Source organism: Hypanus sabinus, chromosome 20 (genome assembly GCF_030144855.1).
Source record: "Hypanus sabinus isolate sHypSab1 chromosome 20, sHypSab1.hap1, whole genome shotgun sequence".
NCBI lineage: Eukaryota > Metazoa > Chordata > Chondrichthyes > Myliobatiformes > Dasyatidae > Hypanus > Hypanus sabinus.
In genome coordinates, this window is record NC_082725.1 from 42,789,097 (window position 1) to 42,812,354 (window position 23,258).

Sequence of the window (23,258 nt, forward strand, 5' to 3'; positions counted from 1 at the left end):
ATCAACCAACACGTGGGTTGGTGTACCTTTAAAAAAGTACAATTAAAGGGACAGCGACCCTCACATACACTACTACACTGTTCACCTTAAAAAGCCATAAATCTACACAAGCTATGAACTACTTACATATAAACACCAAGGCTTCCATCTCACCTGTGAATTGTTGTAATGGCACATTCCTCGTACCGAAGCTCCGATAAACCAGCTCTCTATATAGATTTTGGGCTCTTCCTTGGATCTGCTTGGTATCAAGCTCTGTGATTTAAATGTACCATGTGGTATGATTGTTGCTTTATCTTTGTACAACCTACTGCTGTTAGCTGAAAGTTGATACCTTCAGTAAAGGAAGGTTAATTGGTGTCCTTACTGTGAGAAAGCTAAATCACTGTTGACATGAAAATCTGGACTCAGGCTGCTTATGATAGACTGTTTTTTTGTCCCAACAACATTTTAAAATGTATCAAATAATTGCTTGTTTCACAATCTTGTGTCGGTCTCTACAGATGCTTCAGTAATAGACATTTTCAAATGGAGCACCCTGTTTCCTTCATAATATTTCTTTCACTTACACTCTGCAGTGCAAGACATCTACTTGACTCTTTCAGGCAGACACTTGAATGGTTAGGAATATCCCATCCTCCACCACACCATTTCACCACGTCCCCTGGGTTGATGTCATTTTGATCTTTCCTCAATTTCCTAAGATGTCATAGTTGCATGCAACTAGAGTTCTGGTTTTCCTCCTCCAAAAAAGGAGACCTCACAGCTTCAGGTACAGCACTAGTACCACACCTGCCTCAGGGAGAGAGCTGCTCCCCTTGGTTCCCGCTCTCTCATCCTGGAACGGTACCCATCAATTCTCTGTTTTCCTTGACCACCCCCCCTCTCCTACAGCTGGTGACTCAGGTTTTGCAAAACCTGTCAGCTCAAGACTTCTTTGGTGCACCTCCAGCCAATCTGACTAATGTTCTGTTTGGGTGAGGCCTGCACATTTTGAGGTATGATCAGGTCCTATATATCCTTGTTGTTCAACACAGTAATCATCACAACAGCCAACTCCTCAGTTCAAGTAATCAGACCAGTCCGGGCCACAGACTGTTGGTATGTGCTTCAAATCCATAACTATGATAGGGCACTGGATCCATCTGTATTGTGAAGCCAACAATTTTGCTCAACGGGTACCTAATACCATTTTGGACTACAACAGAACAGTGTGATGCAGTATTCATATGTGTAGCTGTCTTTGCTTTATCAATTAGGAAGCCTGAAGGACATTGTTTTTATCTGCTTTGTGCAATAAATGCCATTCAACTTTCCAACTCCACCTCTTCATTGTTCTGTAGTCTGCATGACGCCCCAGTGGGACTATTTCAAACCTGTGCATCACTATAACCAAGCAACAAGATCAACTTTTACTATACTAGCATATAAATTGGGAGCAGGAGGAGGCCACTTAGTTTCTTAAGTCCTCTCTATGTTCAATAAGATTATGGCTGATCTGAATGTAACCTCATCTCTGAATCCCTGTCATCCATGGTAACCATTCACCACCCTCCCCCCATTTATAGAGTATCTATCTAGCAGAGCTTTAAAGTATTTGAAGACCCCCTTCCTCAAAAAGTGACAGATTTTCCAAAAGCATCACAATCGTTATGTGAAAATGATTTTGCCTCATCTCTGGCTCAACTGGGCAACTCAATATTCTAAGTAGCAGCTCCTAGTTCTAGATCACCCACAAGGGAAATCACCGTCTTTGCAACCACCTTGTTAAGGCCCTGCAGAATCACATGTTTTCATCAATACATTTTAGCCAAGTGTTAACATCCCCAGGGACTTGTGACTCTGTGTAATATGCTCCATTCTGTGGCACATTATAAATCTGGGACCACTCCGAGGTTGGCTGCTTCCTACTGCCTCAGTGATGAAGTCGCCTGCACCAATGCAACTTGCCTTTTGCACTCTTGTAGTCAACAAATAATTTCCTGAATCCACTTGGAGCATCCACATGTCTCAACGGCAAAGACCCCACTGCCATCAATATTTCTCCATGCATCCTAGTATCATGATCTCAACAAAACTGTCTCAACATTTTTAAGTGTCTCTTCCATTCTAGTTGCTATTCTGCATTCTCACTTGAGCAATAAATACAGCATCTTGTTTTGCCAGAACTTTTTAATGTCAATCCACAAGCCCACAGTGCTAAAAAAAAATCACACCTGCACAAACTGCCTGGCTCTACGTTTGCCAATTGTTTACTCTGATCCCAATATGTAAGCACTAAGCATGTTACTCTCAAAAATATCTGAAGGTATTTAATTAATTAAATTAAATTAATTTTAAAAATAAATTTAATTAAAAAAAAGCTCTGACAAAATCTTTACAACCTCGTTGTAAGATACCACCCCTACAAGGATCGAAAGCTAATGGTCTCACCAACATTTTGGGCATCTCCAACCCTCATGTCAACAACAAATTTGCATTTTATGAATCCATGCTTCGTGTGTGGCCGTGTTTCTTTGTTGTATCCCTCATGGTCTCAGGAACATATCCATTCTCTCCCTGTACAGGGCAGAGAGCTGTGCTTCTAAGCTGACTAACATACCTGCACATTCATTGCTCCGTCTAGGAAACCTTGTTCCTTATTTGCTTCACACTTTAATAATTGACAACTTCACAAGAATCCTGTATTCCTTCTTCTAGCATGGCAAGCTAGCATGCAATTGAATTTCATTTTAATATCTTCCCCTCTGACAGAGCAGCACTCCCTCACTGGTATAGAGGAGTCAGCCTTACTCATACGCTTAGAACAATATCCTATCGATTTGGAGCTAAAATTGATGCCTTAAGAAGATATTGACCAAAGACTTGACTTGTTCCTCAGACCCCATTCAGAGGAGAATGTTTAAATGCGACAGTGTTTAAATTACAAAAACATAAGATTATTTTGAAACAACAGGCTATGGCAAGTATTATTAAAAATATTCAAAATTGACATTCAACCTCATCCCTGTCTGGAACAGCCAAGTGAACATACACACTTCCTGGTTCAATACTGCATAAATCCCAGCCTTCAGTGGTATTTCAAGTGGAAAATTTAAGCAGAACTGAAGGAGTAATTAAAAATAATTTAACAGCATATTGGAATATCAAAAATTTCCACGAGGGGAATTTATTAGCTTGCCTGCTTCTCTTTGCAATCATTGAGCAAAGTTCAAAGAAGCTAACAATGCAGAATTCAAAATGATTTTTAAAAAACTGGACAACCCAAATGCATTCTCCAAGACACTACTCCATACACTGCTGAAATAAGTATTAGGAAAATATAGGCTAAAATTACTCATCATTAAAGCTAATTTCCTATATTTAAATAGCCATAAGTGCCTTGATTTAAATATTTCTTCAACAGTCATGAAATAACTTTAACGAGCTCACAGCCTCAATTAATGATCATTCATTCCCTTTCTATAGCTTCTTCTAAATGTGAGTCAAACAATATTGGAGAAGCCAAACAAATCTGCTTTTATTGATGAGCAGGGTGATGAATCATGAGTAAAGAGGAAATAAAAGTACAAGATCAAACCCAAAGTTAAATGTAATCAGGTATTTACAATGCTCACTTATATTAATACCAACTCAGCCTTCCATACATATCATGTGCATCTGCACAGAGGGTATAGGGCGGTGACGTTAATTGATAAACAGTCCATGAATAATATTAACTGTACACTGTTCAAACAGTGAACACTTGTCTTACTAGACAGGTTCAGATCTACTTCCACACTAATGTCCATCCCAATATCACCTTCTGGCTCTCACCAACACTAACCCTAATCCAGTGATCCTCCGTGCCCCCTGATTATCCTTCAGCTTCCCTATGAAAACATCACAAGATCTAAACATATTTTCTATTATCACAAACAAAAGAAAATTTGCAGATGCTGGAAACCTGATGGCATGACAATGAGGCCACACTCAGGTTGGAGGAGCAACATCTTATATTGCGCCAGGGTATGTTCCAACCTGATGGCATGAACATCAATTTCTCAGTCTTCCCATAATGCCTCCTTTTTCTATCCCATTTCCCTCTCTCACCTTATCTCCTTAGCTGCCCATCACCTCCTTCTGGTGCTCCTCCCCTTCTTCCTTCTTCCATGGCCTTCTGTCCTCTCCTATCAGATTCCCCCTTCTCCAGCCCTGTATCTCTTCCACCAATCAACTTCCTAGCTCTTTACTCCCCCCCTCCCAGTTTCACCAATCATTTTGTCTTTCTTCCTCCCCCCCCCCACCTTCTTACTCTGACTCCTCATCTCTTTTTTTTTCTCTCCAGCCCTGATGAAGGATCTCAGCTCAAAACGTCAACTGTACTCTTTTCCATAAATGCTCCCTGGCCTGCTACATTCCTCCAGCATTTTGTGTGTGTTGCATAGTTTCTATTGTCATCTCTCTCATTCCATTCACAACTTTTTGTATCAGTGATCAAGTGATTCTCCCAGCATTAATTTTCTCCACCTATATTAATTTTCTATTAATCACTTCCCTAACCAGTCTTTTCCATTTAACTTGGCCTTTTTCGATCTCACTCATCATGCACAATCCTCTACAATCCAATCACATTTATCCACATCTGTCAATATTCCACTGGTTGAATCTTCTCCTTTACTTCCACATCAGTGGGGTTGAGATGGAAAATAAATCAGCCATGACCGAATGGCAGAGCAGCTGATGAACCAAACAGCCTCACTCTGCTTCTATGTCTTATAAATCTCCCCCCCCCCTCTGATTCATCTTCCTACCAAACCCACAACTTTTTTTTACTTTGAGTCCTGACGAAGGGTCTCGGCCTGAAACATTGACTGGTCATTTCCACGGATGCTGCCCAACCTGCTGAGTTCCTCCTGCATTTTGTGCATGTTGCCACAATTTTATCCCCATCTTTTTCTTCATCATCTCCTCACCTTTCTGATGGGAGCTTGCAAAAAAAAACCTTGTCTATGATTAAAGTGTATTAACCTAATTCTAGCACACTGAAAGTTTAGGTGTGAAAAACATTCATGAATTTCTTGGTCAGTGCATTTTGTCTTTGAAATTTCATTGAGAGAGTTAGAGAGCATGTTCAATATTCCTCCTTAATTGGAGGATTGGAGATGAAATCTCATACTTGTTTGCAAAGGGATATCAAGCTTTCCCAGCACAATTCGTTCACCTTGACTTGTAAGTTGAAGAGACAGGTACGATAGAGGAGTTTATTTAAGAGACTGGCACATAACATGCAGAGGATGGTAGGATATGCGCAATGTGTAAAGAAGAGACTAGTGTAATTAGGCATCATTAGCCTAATTTGTTTAGCACAACATCAAGGGCCAAAGGGTCTGTTCCATGTTCTGTTACATTATTAAGAGGAACATCAACAGGAATTTAAATTCCCTGATGACTCACTATAAACAAAGAAGCAATGGGAAACCTTGAAATGCAGATTGATCAGCAGCAACTGATTGGAATCCTGGGTCAACTGCTTGAGAAAGGGGAAACAGAGAAATGCTCATTAAGATCAAGAAATGGCGGACTTCTGCTCAAAAGCATCAGGGGAGACAGGAATCCTGGCTCAAAGATCAACCAATTTATATGATAGTGATTTTCAGAATCTCGGGATCTACACAGCTATTATGTGTAAATCAGCTGTGATATTACCATGGTAATATGAAAAACCTGATTGCCGATTTGCACATAGCAAAATTCCACAAAGACAATATTGTCTTTGTCATTGTAGAGTATATTGTGGTTTCACTTGTCACAAATGCTACTTGAGTGGCTGAATTCTTCAAAGTATTTCTCTATATAGCTTGCTGTACTCCACTTCAAAATATTCCCACCCCAGAGTGTCACTGAGGCTTCGATTTAATGTCTCTTTTTAAGGACAGTGGAGCACTTCCTTAATGGCAAAATGGAATACTGCTGAAGTTTGAACTTAAACAATACTGAATCCAAGATGAATGTGCCATTGCTGAGTCAAAACAGTTACATAATAATTCCCTTACAAAAAAACAAAATTGCAACCTGCCATTATTAGAAAAATATATATGACTTAGAAATCAAAAATCTTTAATTATTAGAGCAACCTTTAATTTAAGTTTGTGTCACACAATGAAGGCCAGACACATTTAGAGTGGCCAACTATGGCTGTATATATTTCTGAAGGTTCCATCATACAACCATAACCTGCTAAATAGCACATTTTAAACTGTTAGCCATTTACATGGCATGACAACTTCTCAAGCAAAAGCCATTTTCATTATCCAACAGAATTATTCTTCACCAGCAGTCAACACGATTTTTCTCCAGTTTTAATACAATTAATGACTAATAAACATCCAAAGTTACTTATTATCTTTTACGTCATTGATTTTTCATTCTATCTTCAACATTAGCTTCTCTAAGAGGTTTGTATCCTGTCCTGATCCAGGTGTCCAATCACATCTCTTTACATGGGGTGAGAATCAAGAATTAGCAAGAAACAAGGATATGAATTAGGATTTGTTTTGGCTTCAATGACTCCTACAGTGAGATAAGTCTGCACACAATGCCAAGGACTTGTTTCAGACCCAAACAATTACAGATCCTTATACTAATCTACTATCAATAGACACAAAATGCTGCAGGAACTCAGCAGGCCAAACAGTGTCCATGGGAAAAAAGTAGTCAACATTTCAGGCTGAGACCCTTCCACAGGACCACTCTGCTGGTTGATTAATCTTTAACTCATTTGGATTCTAAACTAATCTTGGTTGCATCACACCTGAAATAAAAGACAGATTTCCAGAGGAATGCTATTAATTTAAGCACATATTCCCAAAAGATGAGCATATTTTATTCACAGTAATGTAATTAAAGTAAAATGTTGTAATCATAAATTATTTCATTTTTTTAAAAAATGAATAAAGTCTGAATTTAGTTTGGAAGTCTGTTTTTAATCGTTGTTCCAATCTGAAATGATTTCATTTAATTTTCTCTGCAAAAGTAAAATGGGTTCACCCAAATGAATATTCAACATCAACACAGATAGTGGTTGCTAATCTATTTGTCCACAGGGGACAACAGAACTATGATGCTCTTACTGCAGATGTCAAACAAAAATCCAACATGTCTCATTTAACTGTCACATGTGGTGCTGCCTAGCTCAATTCACCAGGATGTATGAGATTTTATTCTGCAGTCAGTATCATCTACAGAGATCAAGGCCCAAAGAAGAAACATGAAAGAACACCCCACTTGGATCCAGATCTCATTACAGCCTTGTCCAAACACAAACAAAAAAAAAACTGAGAGTGGTTACCCTTTACATCTAGGCAGCATTTGATTGAATGAAACATCATGATGTTCTGGTAAAATTGGCCCAGGGGAATCATCAGGAACTCGTTCGAGTCAGTGGATCTGTCACTAGCAAAACGCGATAGCAGCAAGCCAATTATGTCAGTCCCAGGAAATCACTGCAGATGTTCCACTGGGTTGTTTGCCAAACCCAACCAACTTCAGCTGTTCCTATCAAGGCTCATCCCTCTACTGCAAGGTCAAAAAGTGGGAAGGTCACTGGTGTCTCCACAATCTTCAGCTTCTTTCACAATTTCCCAAATAACCGAGTAAATACAACACAACCTGGCCAACAACTGGACATGGGCTTTAAATGAAAAGTAACATTCACGCCACAGAGGTGGCACCTGCAATATGGGAACAGAGTAATTGATAGCTCTCATTGATAATTAACAGCAATCATTAACACCCAGAGATCCCACTGACTAATAACTGCTTTGGAACAGTCACATAATCAGCACATTGGAAACTGGGTATCCTGTAGTAGATAACTCACCTTGGGAGTCTACAAAGCTTTTCCACAACTTATAAGGCGTCAGTCTGATAGAAAACCATTAAGAGTAATGTACAATTAATGTATCCACCTCAAACCACTATAACTGAAGATCTAACATTAACAGTGCAGGGCAGTAACTAACCAAGATTTCTTCAGCTACACCTCTGAAACTCATAACTGTATCACCTAGATAGACATGTGGATCAACTGCACGGGAAAGTCACCACATTCAAACTTCTTTCTATGTTGCGCATTATCTCAACACGAAAATATACCCCTGCCCATACATCATCATGATGCCCAAATCTGGACAACCCTTCCCAATAGCATTGTATGATACCTTCTCCATCCAGACTGCAGCATTTCAGCTTAGCACACCTTCTCAAGGGCTATTACAAATGGACTACAATTGCTTATGATACCCCCATCCTGTACCTGATTTTTAAGGCATTTCAAGAACAGCAACTTACATTTACATATAACCTTTAATATAATCCTAAGACTCTTCACTAGAATGTTAACATTCACCAGGCCACATAAAAGGATATATTGGCAGTCAAACATTTTGTCAAAATTTTCAAGACTATCCATATTAAAAAAAGGAAGAAAGGCAAGAGAAGCAGAGTTAAGGAGACAGTACTAGCACTTTGGACCAAGTCACATAAAATTTTACACCAATTAATATTCAGATATACAAGAATCTAAAACTAGAGGGACATAGACTGTTTGTGCATCCACTTAACTGAGCAACAATCTGAGACTTCAGAAAGCAGAAAGTGGAAATGTTGTAAGTCCAAACTGAAAATGCAAGAGACACTTAGCAAGTCAAGCAGTTACGTGTCAATTAAGAACAAAATCATTGGTTAACTATGTTTCTGTCTCTATTGTTGCTGCCTGACAATTACTAGCACATGCTCCACAAGTTCATTCTTCAGCTATTTTAACAATTATTTTAACAAATACTTAATTTTAGATAATGACTCACACTGCTGAACCATGTATTCAAACATTAATTTCAGACTGGAGCCACAGTTTGTTTCTGGTTCATTGAATGTATTGCTGGGTATGTAGAAATCTTATGGGGACTTCAGTTACAGAAACTACAAGAGTGTGGCTGCTTCTAATTTCAGTGCAGTAACTCATAAACACCCAATACTTCTTTAAAAAATCCAGACATATAATAAATGAAACAGAAATATATCTACGCAAACACAATACCACATGGATATTATGTGTATGTATCCAATATTGTGACAATGAGCTGCTTTATAACCCAAAATGTGTGATCTCTCAGGCACTGACATTGTGTTTCCAACTTTATCTCAATGTCCGAATGAACACAAGGATCAACCCAGATTTGAAAAGGTTGCAAGATGGCATGCCAGGAGCAGCAAGCAGCTGAATACATAAGAATGAGGTGCTACCTCAGTGGAACCGCAACACAGGACTATAGGGTACTGAAAAACAAAAACAGCTTGCAATAGACATAGCTAAAAGATCTCACAATCCACAGATCACATCAAAGCTATCCAGTCCTTTCACATGAATTATCATGACTAAAACCCCAAAAGCAGAAGGTGGAACCATTGTTTATAATGGGGAAGCCTAGCAGGGGTGCCAATGATTAATGCAGTTAAGACAATAAGACATAGGAGCAGAATTAGCCCATTTAGCCCATTGAGTCTCTTCTGCTAGTCCATCAGGGCTCACCTAACCCTTCACATCTGCCTTCTTGCCATATCCTTTGATACCCTGACTGAGCACAAAACTATCAACTTCTGCTTTAAATTTACCCACGGACTTGGCCTTCAGCACGGTCTGTGTCAGAGCATTTCACAGATTCACTACTCTCGGGTAAAAAAAAATTCCTCCTTACCTCCGTTCTATAAGGTCACCCCTCAATTTTGAGTCTGTGCCCTCTAGTTCTGGATACCCCCACTATGCGAAACATCCTTTCCACATCCACCCTATCTAGTCCTTTCAACATTCAGTAGATTTCAATGAGATCCCCACATTCTTCTAAATTCCAGTGAGTACAGGCCCAAAGCTGCCAAATGCTGCTCATATGTTAACCCCTTCATTCCCAGAATCATCCTCGTGAACCTTCTCTGGACTCTCTCCAATGACAATGTGTCCTTCCTGCGATATGGGGCCCACAATTGTTGACAATAATCTAATATATGTGTCTTATAAAGCCTCGCCTCACTTTTATATTCTATTCCCCTTGAAATAAAGGCCAACATTGCATTTGCCTTCTTTACCACAGATTCAACCTGTAAATTAACCTTCTGGGAGGTTTGCACAAGAAGTCCCGCTGCATATCTGATGTTTGAACCTTCTCCCTATTTAGATAACAATCCGCACTATTGTTCCTTTTACCAAAATGCATTATCGTACATTTCCCAACACTGTATTCCATCTGCCACTTTTTTGCCCATTCTTCCAATTTGTCTAAGTCCTGCTGCAATCGTATTGCTTCCTCAGCACTACCACTACCTCTCCATCTATCTTTGCATCATCCGGAAACTTTGCCAAAAAACCATTAATTCCATTATCCAGGCAACCACGAGGAAATCTGCAGATACTGGAAATTCAAGCAGCACACAGAAAATGCTGGTGGAACACAGCAGGCTAGGCAGCATCTATAGGGAGAAACGCTGTCAACGTATCGGGCTGAGACCCTTTGTCAGGACTAACTGAAAGGAAAGAAAGTAAGAGATTTGAAAGTAGGGGGGGAGGGGAAAATGCGAAATGATAGGAGAAGACTGGAGGGGGTGGGGTGAAGCTGAGAGCTGGAAACGTGATTGGCAAAAGGGACACAGAGCTGGAGAGGGGAAAGGATCATGGGACGGGAGGCCTAGGGAGAAAGGGGGAGGGGAGCACCAGAGGGAGATGGAGAACAGGCAGAGTGACGGGCAGAGAGAGAGAAAAAAACAAACAACTAAATACGTCAGGGATGGGGTAAGAAGGGGAGGAGGGGCGTTAACAGAAGTTAGAGAAGTCGATGTTCATGCCATCAGGTTGGAGGCTACCCAGCCAGTATATAAGGTGTTGTTCCTCCAACTTGAGTGTGGCTTCATCTTGACAGTAATGATTCCATAATTTCATTATCCAAATCATTGACAAACAATGTGAAAAATAGCAGTCCCAAATACTGACCCCTGAGGAATAACACTTGTCACTGGCAGCCAAACAGAAAAGAGCTCTTCTTCCCACTTGCTGCCTCCTGCCTGTCAGCCATTCCTCTTTCCATGCCAGTATATTTCTTGTAATGCCTTAGGATTTTATCTTGTTAAGCAGCCTCATCAAATGCCCTGTGAAAATCCAAGTAAATGACACCCATCTGCTTCTCCTTTGTCCACCCTGCTTCTTACTTTCTCAAAGAACTCTTAACAGATTTGTCAGGCAAGATTTCCCTTTATTGAAACCATGCTGATTTTCACTTACTTTATCATTAGTTTCCAAGTACCCCGAAACCCCACCCTTAATAAGACTCCAATAGTTCCCCAACCACTGAAGTTAGGCTAACTGGCCTAAAATTTCTTTCCTTTTGCTTTCCTCCCTTCTTATAGAGTGGAGTGACATTTACAATCTTCCAGTCCTTTGAGATCATCCCAGAATCAAGTGATTCTTGAAAGATCATACCAATACATCTGTTCTCTCTTCAGCAACCTCTTTGAGGACTCTGGGATATAGTCCATCTGGTCGAGGTGACTTATCCAGCTTAAGACCTTTGAGTTTACCTAGCACTTCTTCCTTCGTAATAGCACTCACTCCTACTTCCTCACACTCATGGACATCAGACATACTGCTAGTGTCTTCCACGGTGAAGACTGATGCAAAGTACTTATTGTTCATCTACTGTTTCTTTGTCCCCCATTACTACCTCATCCACATCATTTTCCAGTAGTCCAATATCGACTCTCACCTCCCTTTTATTTTTTAAATAACTGAAAAATCTTTCGGTATCCTGCTTTATATTATTGGTTAGTCTGCCTTCATCTTTTCCCTTCTTACAGCTTTTTTTGGTTGGATTTTAAAAGCTTCCCAATCGCCCAACTTCCCACTCACTTTTGCTACCTTATACGCCCTTTCCTTAGCTTTTATGCAGTCCTTAACTTCCCTTGTCAGCCATGGTTACCTATCCCTGTCATTTGAGAACAACTTCTTCTGTGGGACATATCTGTCCTGCACTTTGTGAACTCTTCCCAGAAACTTCTAAATAGCTGCAGACTTCAGGCGAAAAGCACTCAATAGCTGCAGTAGTACCTTGCATAATTAGAAGATGGTTGTGGTCGTTGGACGTTTATCAGGGTAGCCCCAAGATGTCACATAGGGAGGTGCAGTAGACTCAACTGCTTTATCATAACCACCTTAGTCACATTTCTAATACAAAATTCAGGTTTGTTGCACAATTTAATCCTCGCTAACTCTTGGTTATAAGTTGATAATTTTCAATACAATCAATCTTTCTGTCATTAATTAAAAATTAGTAATTTCCAGATAAAGATTATTCAACTAATTAGCCTATAATTTTCTGGCCTTCCACTTTCAAATTTCAGGCTTGGTATACAAGGAAAATTTATAATGAAGGCATCTGCAATGTTCGCCAACACCATCTTTAAAACATACAGTTGAAAATTACCCAGACTTGGGGATTTTTCATGCTTTAGTTGATGATAATTTATAATGATTACTTTATATTGTTGTCATTCAGACCCTTCCCTGATATATTAGTCTCCTCTGGATGGTCAGCAAAAAAACACCAATGCGAAGCAATCTTCCAACATTTCTATTATAATTTTATTTACAGTATCATTGATACGACGTTACAAGAAGTCCACATTCCTCTTGACAACCACTTCCTCCTCATCACATAATTGCACTTCTTTTTGCTACTTTTGATACCACTCGCACTTCTTTGCTCCAATTTTGCCACAATGAAGGGGCTGTATGGCAGCAGACCACAAGAGTGAAGGTTGTGCTCAAGATTCTGGTCCACGCTTAGATCTCAGAAGTCAATTCCGTTTCCCGTCCTAGGGTGGTGTTCTATCTGCTGACTGTCTCCATTAGATTTCCAGCGTGCTTTATTCCACCAAGTATATTGAGATGTTATTTTTATAGACACTATTATAATCATTTGAACAACCTCAAATGCCCAGTCACTACATCTGTGAGACTCTTAATGCTGTACATCATGTTTAGTATTGTAAGTACTGTAGATGGATACACAAAACTATAAAGAGACATTAGTCTAAAGCATGGCAGATGGATTTCAATGCAAGCAAATACAAGAAATTTTCAGATACAGAACAACCTAACTTTATGGGATGATCCAAAAAATAAGGATAAATATACAAAGATAACCTAAATTTTGGGGTGTTAACTATTCAGGTGGATTACTAAGGTAAGGAAGTTTTATTAGCTTTACACAATACTGCACTCAAATTTCCTCAGGGGTGTACATTTCTGGATACTGGACTTCATGAATGATATGTTGATTTTAGAAGCACCGCTGAGATTCAATGATATTACAAGGTCTCCAGGGATTAGTTGATGAGGCAAGATCACTAAATTAGCTTTGTATTCCTAAAAGCTTGAAAACATCTGATCTTAGAAATTAAGCAACCTGAACTCTAGCTTATTACTTGGGTGGAAAATGCCCAGCAACACCAGATGCAGTACTATTATTTTAGTTCCCAAGGTATAGATAAAGGTGCTTCTTTGGGAGAATCTGATGGCTAAATTGATGGGACGCTTAGGCCAAGGTGTCTAATCTTAAAAAAACCCATAATTATAACTATTGAAATGGAAGCTAAGAAAGTCTTTTTTTGATTCTAGAAATTACAACAGCAGTCTGGAAATCTGCAGAAAGCAGTCAATTTAAGATTAATTACTAGCTGAATAATAATTTACACTAGATAAGACTTATTTTGGCCCAAGTTGGATGCATGGAATTTGCACAGCAGTGAGCAACTTCTCTTTACATGGTAAAACAGAAGCACAAAGTGGATTGGCCTATTCCTGTTTCTTTAAAATGCCAGTTGGATTCTATATCAGGCTTTTGATGGTATTCAAAGTTAAAGTGCCTTCTCTGTTATTCTTGTTGCCGGGTGACAAGCAACTAAAAGCTCTCTATGCTTATTTTCAAATTGTGCTGGACTCCGAAGCATGCAACACCCACTGTGAAAAACAAAGTGATAAATGGTTGTTTCAAACATGCAAAAATCTAAAATAAAACATTGCTTCAGCTAGAGGGTGACTGTTTCTTATTCCTTATCTCTTAGGTTCATTTGAAAACAGATCTTTTCTTCAGAACATAAAAGGAAACATTTCCTGCTCATTTTATCAACATTATTTGCATCCCTGCTTTTGGCTTCACTCACAATGAGCACCAATTTTCCCACTACTATGCATCAATGTATCTAGAATGCGTTCCAGTACGTCTCCTCAGGCATTTTCCAACTTCCCCTTCTGGAAAAACATACACAAATTACCTCTTGGATAATGCACTCAAGATTGGCATGAGATTTCCCCATTGTTCCACGTGGGAGAGAGGAAAAGGTTCAGTTTGGAGGGATGCCTGCTTCGCATGCTCAAAGATCTCACCTACCTGAATCAGGAGCAATACTGGATGGCAAAGATCCCATGGCTTTACTTAAAAATTGGTGGAAGTAATTCTTCTTTCCTAAACAAATTGTAAATCCTAATTAACACTAAAACTTGCCATTCGTTTTATTGCTTTTCTGCAGTGTGAAAAATGCAGCCATGTATGGGTTAAAAGGAGAAAAGCGAGGGACAGAGAGAAAGGCAGCTGTGAAACAGACAGACAGGAAATGAGGAGAGATTTAGATGCAGAGAGGGGAGTTGCAGATGCAAGATCACAGAAGTTTTCGCCCAGCAGCATACTAAAGAAAATTGATATTCAGCTTCATTCTCAACGCAATCTGTACAATAAATATCGAAATATAGCTGTTCTCATTTCCACATTAAGATACGTTTTTGAAAATGGCCTTCAACACAGATAGAAATCCAATGTCCTTCTCTCTACTCACATATTTCAAATGATCCCTTTCTGAGGTGCCCTGCAATTTGAAATCAGGAAATGCGTCGCTGCCGCTCAGGGACACCGAGCCATCTGATCCCGGCTTCTTCTACCTCAGGATCTGGGAGCGTGGACACTCCTGTCCCTCCTGAACTTCCATTCCTTTACACAACTATCGACCGGTGTCGGTTAATACAGCGGCACATTCAGCTGGGGGAGAGCAGTGCTGGCGCACAACAATGCCTTCCTTATCTGCTGGACCACTTGTGGAGTCACTGTTTGATTCTACGCGATTTGCTGGTGTAGAAGACGAGTGTTTAAACCATTGTTACTTGCGGGAGACAGCCTGACAGATTCAATTTACATTTCACTTCTTACATTCGTAATCTAAAGAGGTATGCTTTCTCCCTCCGCCCTCCCCCACCCCTCCAGATGGTGCATCAGACCACAGATTTTCTTCTGATTCCCTTGATTCAAATAAGAAGCCCACCCAGCGCAAGCAGCAGCCAGTCTTCACATGGCGGGGGAGCGGCTCTCTGCGTTACCGAGAACAGCGCCCGCCGCTGAGTTTCACACACGTCAAACGCGGGTTGTCACGGTAAAAAAAAGAGAAACGGGGCTTCGGGTCGCCTTGCCAAGCCTCTGCACTGCTCCAACACCCACCTCGCCACTACACACGCGATGATATCTGCACAGAATAGAATAAAGAGAAAATAATGGGCCCAATTGCACTGACCCTTGAAGGAAGGAGACTGCGTGAACATCACAATATAAGGAAAGGCCACTTGATCCCTGGGTCCTCATTCCTCACTGATAATTTAACTCTTATTGTGACATCCATTAGAATTGTGAACAAGCCGGGAGACGTTGCTATTACTGTACAAAGTGTTACTCGGCACACGATTTATTATCATGTCTGCTCGTTTAACCCAGCTGCTAGTATGTACTGTACTGGCATGTATTTCCCGGTTCAGTTCATTGCCCTTATTTATTTTACTGTGTCCAATATGTGACGAATTCCCCGTCACTGGCCAAAACACCACACATGTACCTGGAAAGATTCCGGCGTTAGGGAGTGACGGGCCAGTGTTTGGGCACACGTGAGGCTAGGACGGTCTTTCCTTGCCTGAGAATTCCTCCCTTAGCGGGACAGAGCGGGATCGGGGGGTGGGGCGGCGTGGATTATTGAACAGACGTAGAAAGAGGTACAGAGGGGCACTCAAAGGCAGAGAAACTGCAAGGCAAGTGGAGAATTGTGGCCAAATGGATTGGACTGAACAGCGAGCACAACAGGAGAAGCGGGAACACTGGGGAGTGGCGGAAGACAGATGAGAGTCAGGCTCACACAGTTGAATGGGAGGGAAAACAATGATAAACTGGTCAATACTGGTCGATTATTTTCCAGTAAATGTGGCCGGCCGGCTCTAGAACGTGCGCTGCTGCCACCAGCTGGCTCTCGGTGTAAACGTGTTCGCTCTCGCTCGAGTTTAACAGACAGCGGCTGAGCACCGCCATCGGTTTAAACTTTTAACAGTACTGTGTGGATTGAGACACCCCGCCCTCGACGTTTTGTAAAGATCACATCATAAAGCATTGATTGACACACGAAGGAGGCTTCTCATATTGCAAATATAATACAGGAGCTTCGGCCCACGATAGCTGTGTCGAATAACATACCAAATTAAACTAAATCTCTTCTGCCTGCACGACATACAATATATCGCTTCATTCCCTGCGAATTCGCGTGTCTAAAAGCCTCTTTAACACTGCCAGTGTATCTGCTTGCACCACCACCCCTCGCAGCCCGTTCCAGGCACCCACCTAAAACAAGCTGAAGTCTGCTTCATTGAGAAGGCAGGACGACACGGCAGTGAGAAATTTACAGGGGAATTTGCGGCGCGAGTTTCTAAATTAACAGACGGGCACAAATGTCTGCGGATGCTGTAATCTGGGGGGACGAACGAATTTCTGGAGGAACTCAGCATTTGTGTGTGGGCGGTTTGTTACTTTGGGTGTACTGCTCCTATACGGGAGCTTGACCCGAAACGCCGACGATTCCTTTCTCCCATAGATGGTGCCCGATCGTTGAGTTTCTCCCACGTATCGGTCACTGTTTCAGCATTAGAAAGTGGCCTATTTTGTCTCAAGCCATTGTTAAAACAAAGTCCATGTTTATACTTAAAGGAAATTAAATGGTTGTTTGAAAGAGAAAAAAAACATTAAGAGTAAGGGCGACATAAGGAGTAATGCCACTGCCTCCCAGTTCCACAGACTGTTTAAACATGGAGTTTGCATGTTCGCCCTGTGATCACGTGGGTTTCACCTGGCTGTTGCGGTTTCCTCCTGCGTTCCCTGGACATGCCAGTTGATATGTTAATTGGTCACCATAAATTGTCCCAAGTGTTCAGGTGAGTGTGGAGTATAGGTGAGGTTGGTGGAAATAGTTTCCTGATGGCCAATATGGGCTTGACGGTGTAAATGGCCTGTCTCAATAGAATCCTAGGATTCTAAAATTTTAACAGACAAGTGGGGAAACTGAGGTGGCCCTCATAGTGGTAGGTACAGTTAGAGTTCTGAAGAGCTGAACGGCTGGTTTCTCTATACCATGAAAATCACAAATAGTCTAGAGCGGGGGTCGGCAACCCGCGGCTCCGGAGCCACATGTGGCTCTTTTACGTCTGTGCTGCGGCTCCCTGTTGCTTTGGGAAATAATTGGTTGTGGCGACCCTTTTCCTGGCACATCCGAACCGACTCACAATAAGATAGCCTACGGGGGTTTGCGAGCACAGAGCTTTGGAGCCTCTGCGCCATGGGGGGGGGGGGGGCAGGTTGAGGGAGGCTTAAAAGTGAGGCTGAAGATTTCGAATAAAGTTTTTTTCCTTCGACTGCAGTTACCGACTCCGTGTCGTAATTTTAGCGCTGCGTGTAGCAAACCGCTACATGGTCAGTATTTAATTAATATGTATTTTATGTTAGTTTGTTAGTTTTTGAAATGTAAATCTAAATTTGAAGATTATGGTGATCTTGTACAATCTAAATAAGACGTTGTGGCGACCCATTTGCTGACACATCCGAACCGGCTCACAATTAGCCAGCGTTCAGGCTAAGGGAGATAGCCTACGGGGGTTTGTGAGTACGTGTCTTTTGCAGCATCCGCGCCCATGGGGGGCGGGTTGAGGGAGGCTTAAAAGCAAGGCTGTTTAGTTCGAATAAAGCTATCTTTGACTGCAGTTTACTGACTGCGTGTAGCAACCGCTACAACGTGTTTTTATCGCTGGCTGTCCAGAGGGGAGGTGCTGAAACGCTTTGTCACGCGTCTGGAAGAAGTGAAAACTTTCCTGGGCAGCAAAGGGCTCAACTTTCCTGAGCTGGAACAGCCAGAGTGGCTGGAAAAGCTACACTTCATGGTAGACATGACAGCGCACCTGAACACGCTGAACACAGCTCTTCAACGGGGTAAGGACGTACAGCCCTGCACATGTTGGAGGATGTTTTGCATTTGAGCGCAAGTTGACGTTGCTTGCCAGAGATTTACAGAAAGGCACATTGTCTCACTTCCCCAATTTGAGAGAGTTCAAACAATGTCACGACATGATAAATTCGGAGTATTTACATTCTGCAATCATCGCAATGCAAACATCGTTTGGGAAACGCTTCTGTGAGTTCAGAGAGGAAAAAAACACATTATCCTTCCCGGTCACTCCCCTAAGCATCGATCCATCCCTACTGAATACGACTGCATTGTCAGGTGTGAGTCAACCTGAACAAGGATGATAAATATTTTAATTGCGTATTATTTTACGTATATTCATATGTTTTCATTGTTCAGTGAAATAGTCCTTTTATTTTTCAGGTTGACAGCTGGCTGACGTTATTTTTGGTTTGCTGCTGGCGGCAAATTTAAGTTTGGCGTTTTTCATAAATACAAGAAGGACTCAAATAGACGTTGAGTATTTTACTTAAAAGTAACCTTCAACCCAACGTCTTTTTTTCGGAGTTCAAAATGTTTTTGTTGCATGCAGAAATGTAATTTCGTTTTCTCTGCAGGAGTTCATCAATTTCATAAATGCAACACATTATAGTTTATTTATACATAGCATAAAGGCAAAACAAAACGTTGTATGCAGTGTTATTTCATTTTAAATGTCAAACGGGTTTTGCGGCTCCCAGTGTTTTCTTTTCTGTGGGAAACGGGTCCAAGTGGCTCTTTCAGTGGTAAAGGTTGCTGACCCCTGGTCTAGAGTAATTCAAGCAGCAATGATGGCAAAAAAAATCTTTCCTGATACTAAAGCTTTTTGAATAATTCAAACATTCTAAAATTCTTACCCTTATTTTGAAGTCCTACCATGGCTTCATCCTTCCCATTTCTGTAAACTTCTCTGACACTTAAATCCTTTCTGATCTCTGCATTCCTCAGCTATAGCCTCCTGCACACCTTGATTATCTCTTGGCCACCATTTCCATCAATGCCGAAAGCTACTATGGGGCCAGGTTCCAGAATCATCCCCATAGAACTCTCCATCTCTTTCTTTGTCATCCCATAAAAGACTCCTTAAAGCTTGCCTGTTTGGTCAAACACTTGGTCAAGTGTGCTGATAGATGCAAAGGTAAACTGTGCTCTCTTCTTGCCAATATTTAACCTAACAATCCAAAAGTAGAAATCACTTCCTGCTTTCCTGTCTTCACACCTCTACAGTGTAACTCATTTCCCCAATTACTGCACACATCCACAATTTGACCTTAATATGAGTTCATGGGTTCGTGGTGTCATGACAGCATAGCGGTTCAAAGAACAAAGTTCAAAAAGGATCTAGTGCTTTTCCAGTGTATATGATGAATAAACTCTTTTTGGGCATTCAACTAGGTACAGGTACCGATCATAACCGACATTTCGATGACCAACTCTGCAATCTTCATCAGGGATGATGCCCGGACATGTCTAGTCCAATGGTATTTATACCCCCGTAGTCTGTCCCTCCTGATGGGAAACCTCATCCCATCAGGTTTCCATTCTCCCACCAGGCTAGACATGCCCTGGCATCATCACTGATGAAGATGGCAGAGTTGGTCATCGAAATGTTGGTTATAATCGATACCTGTACCTGGCTGGAAACCTAGGAAGAGTTTATTCATTCAAAGTTGGTCTGGTATGGGGGTGGGGTGGCTACTGCACAGGATCAAAGTAAGCTGCAGAAAGTTGTAAAATTTGTCAGCTCCTTCATGGGTACTGGCATCCATAGTATCCAAGACATCTTCAAGGAGTGGTGCCTCATAAAGGTGGCATCCATCATCAGGTGACCCCCACCACCCAGGTCATACCCTCTTCCTCATTGTTACCATCAGGAAGGAGGTACAGAAGCCTGAAGGCACACACTCAGTGATTTAGGAATAGCTTCTTCCTCTCCATCATCTGATTTCTCAATGGACATTGAACCCATGAACCCCACCACAGTACTTTTTAAAAAAATATATATTTCTGCACTACTTATTTTAACTTACTGTAATTCAGTTTTTTCTATATTTATCATGCATTGCATTGTACTGTTGCCACAAAGTTAATAAATTTCATGACATATTCTGGTGATATTAAACCCGATCCTGGTTCTGTCACCTTATACAATTGTGAGATTCATCTTCTTACAGGCATACTTAGTAAATCCAAGAACCAATGAAAGGCTGTACCCAACCGGGCAGACAAACAACCAATGTGTAAAAGACAACAAACTGTGCAAATATAAAAGAGAAAAATGATAATTAAACAAACAATAATTATTGCGAACTTGAGATGAAGAGTCCTTGAAAGTGAGTCACAGTTTGTGGAACAGTTCAGTGATGGGGTGAGTAAAGTTAACTGAAGCTGAATAGGGATTAACACAATGCTGTTGCAGCTTGGGGCATTCTGGAGCTTGGAGTTCAATTCTGGCACTGTCTGTAAGGAGTATGTATGTCAGCCCTGTGAATGAGTGGATTCCTCAGTCTACATGCTCCAAGTTCCTCCTGTAGTCTAAAGATGGACTGGTTAGTAGATCAACTGGTCATTGTAAATTGTCCTGTGCGAAGGCTAGGGTTAAATAGGTAGGTTGCTGGGTGGTGTGGCTCGTTAGGCCGGAAAGGCCTGTTCTGTGCATTACCTGTAAACAAACATAAATAGATCCATATATACATATGTTCCTGGGAGTCAAAATCAAATTAACTCTTCTGAGGCACTTTGGGATTCTTTAAGGTTCCTTACTTTTTCTGTTGGTCCTCACAACTCTAAGTTACAAAGAATCAATAAATTCAGTCACTAATTTTGAATTCTATTGGATGAAACCACATGATGTCAAAGCAAGCATGATGTAATCAAATTGTAATGTCTCATTTAGAATCATATCATATGGCAATTGCCCCTTTGGCCCAACAAGACCCAATTACATCATCCTACATTAATCTAATGTTTATTCTCCCTATGTCCCATCAAACCTGCACAGGTACCCCATAGATTCCACCAATCACCCACACAATAGTTACCAATTAGCCTACAAATTGTCTTTGTGTTGTGGAGAAAACTGGAGCACCTTGAAGAAATCAATTTGGCTAAATCTACACAGACAACACCCAGGATTGCTCCCGGGTCTCTGGAACTCAATTACATGCACCACTAAGCCATTGGTGCAATGTCATTTAAAAAATATGACAATGTCAAATTATGCCTTTGAACACTGTGGAACATTTTGCTACATTAAGGAAACCTACTGCAATTGATAGATTTTACGGCTAAAGCATGAATTTCCAATATACATGCTTTAAGTTACAATTATGTATCTGCAGTATTTTATTAACCATTTGTTTCATTTTTGCAATTACTGACCCACCTTGTTCTAACACGTTAAGTAAATTATTTATAATTACCTGCATTGGATACTTCCAAATTGTTCATCTTGAACTTTTCATATTAGTAGATTATTCTAAGTTATCAAGCCTATCTCCTCTACTAGATCAGGCACGTTCAGAGTCAACTAGACCAGGGATTTAATCTCAAAACCAAAAGCTGCCTGGAACAACCTCAATTGAACAGCTCAATTAAAAAACAATTAACTCACTAAATATGTGATGCCCATAACAGCAAGAATATCCAATTATATCAGAGCTGTCTGCATAAAAGCAGAATCTGATTATTCTGCATTAACAATCTGGGAATGGGAAGAACTGATTCTCAAAGTAAAGCATAGGAAGATATATTTTGACAAGTTTTCAATGTTCCACAATTCCGAAAAGAAAACAGGAAACTCAACTATTTCCATTACTGATTCGAGAATTAGACCTACGTTACAATGCAATAAAATATCCCTTGAAATTGCCAACAGACTAAGTTTACAGAAACACAAACATGGGTGTTCATTGTAACAGATATATGAAATGAACACCAATATATGGAAAAGCTAGACAATGGAGGAAGACCTGTCCCAGATTGTAAAAGTTGCATTACCATAGGCCAGGGGTCAGCAACCTTTACCACTGAAAGAGCCACTTGGACCCGTTTCCCACAGAAAAGAAAACACTGGGAGCCGCAAAACCCGTTTGACATTTAAAATGAAATAACACTGCTTACAACGTTTTGTTAGAAAACGAAATTACATTTCTGCATGCCACAAAGACATTTTGAACTCCGAAAAAAAGACGTTGGGTTGAAGGTTACTTTTAAGTAAAATACTCAACGTCTATTTGAGTCCTTCTTGTATTTATGAAAAACGCCAAACTTAAATTTACAGCCAGCAGCAAACCAAAAATAACGTCAGCCAGCTGTCAACCTGAAAAATAAAAGGACTATTTCACTGAACAATGAAAACATATGAATATACGTAAAATAATAGGCAATTAAAATATTTATCATACTTGGTCAGGTTGACTCACACCTGACAATGCAGTCGTATTCAGTAGGGATGGATCGACGCTTAGGGGAGTGACCGGGAAGGATAATGTGTTTTTTTCCTCTCTGAACTCACAGAAGCGTTTCCCAAACGATGTTTGCATTGCGATGATTGCAGAATGTAAATACTCCAAATTTATCATGTCGTGATCTTGTTTGAACTCTCTCAAATTGGGGAAGTGAGACAATGTGCCTTTCTGTAAATCTCTGGCAAGCACTGTCAACTTGCGCTCGAATGCCAAAACATCCTCCAACATGTGCAGGGCTGTGTGTCCTTTCCCCTGAAGAGCTGTGTTCAGCGTGTTCAGGTGCGCTGTCATGTCTACCATGAAGTGTAGCTTTTTCAGCCACTCTGGCTGTTCCAGCTCAGGAAAGGTGAGCCCTTTGCTGCCCAGGAAAGTTTTCACTTCTTCCAGACACGCGACAAAGCATTTCAGGACCTC

General features: G+C 40.8%; 1 protein-coding gene across 4 annotated transcripts in view; it reads right to left on the minus strand.

Annotated features, from left to right (window-relative positions):
- The window catches only part of LOC132378460 (catenin delta-2-like), a 1,187,639-nt gene that overhangs the window by 547,738 nt on the left and 616,643 nt on the right, over window positions 1–23,258 (minus strand). The window contains exon 1 of one of the 4 annotated variants that reach the window (XM_059945393.1): window positions 15,643–15,654. The exons of 2 other annotated variants lie outside the window; for them this stretch is intronic. The gene's annotated coding sequence lies outside the window, so the exon portion shown is untranslated. Of the gene's footprint in view, window positions 1–14,916; window positions 15,310–15,642; window positions 15,655–23,258 lie in introns of those variants that run through there. One more of the 4 variants, XM_059945392.1, reaches the window with a different exon arrangement.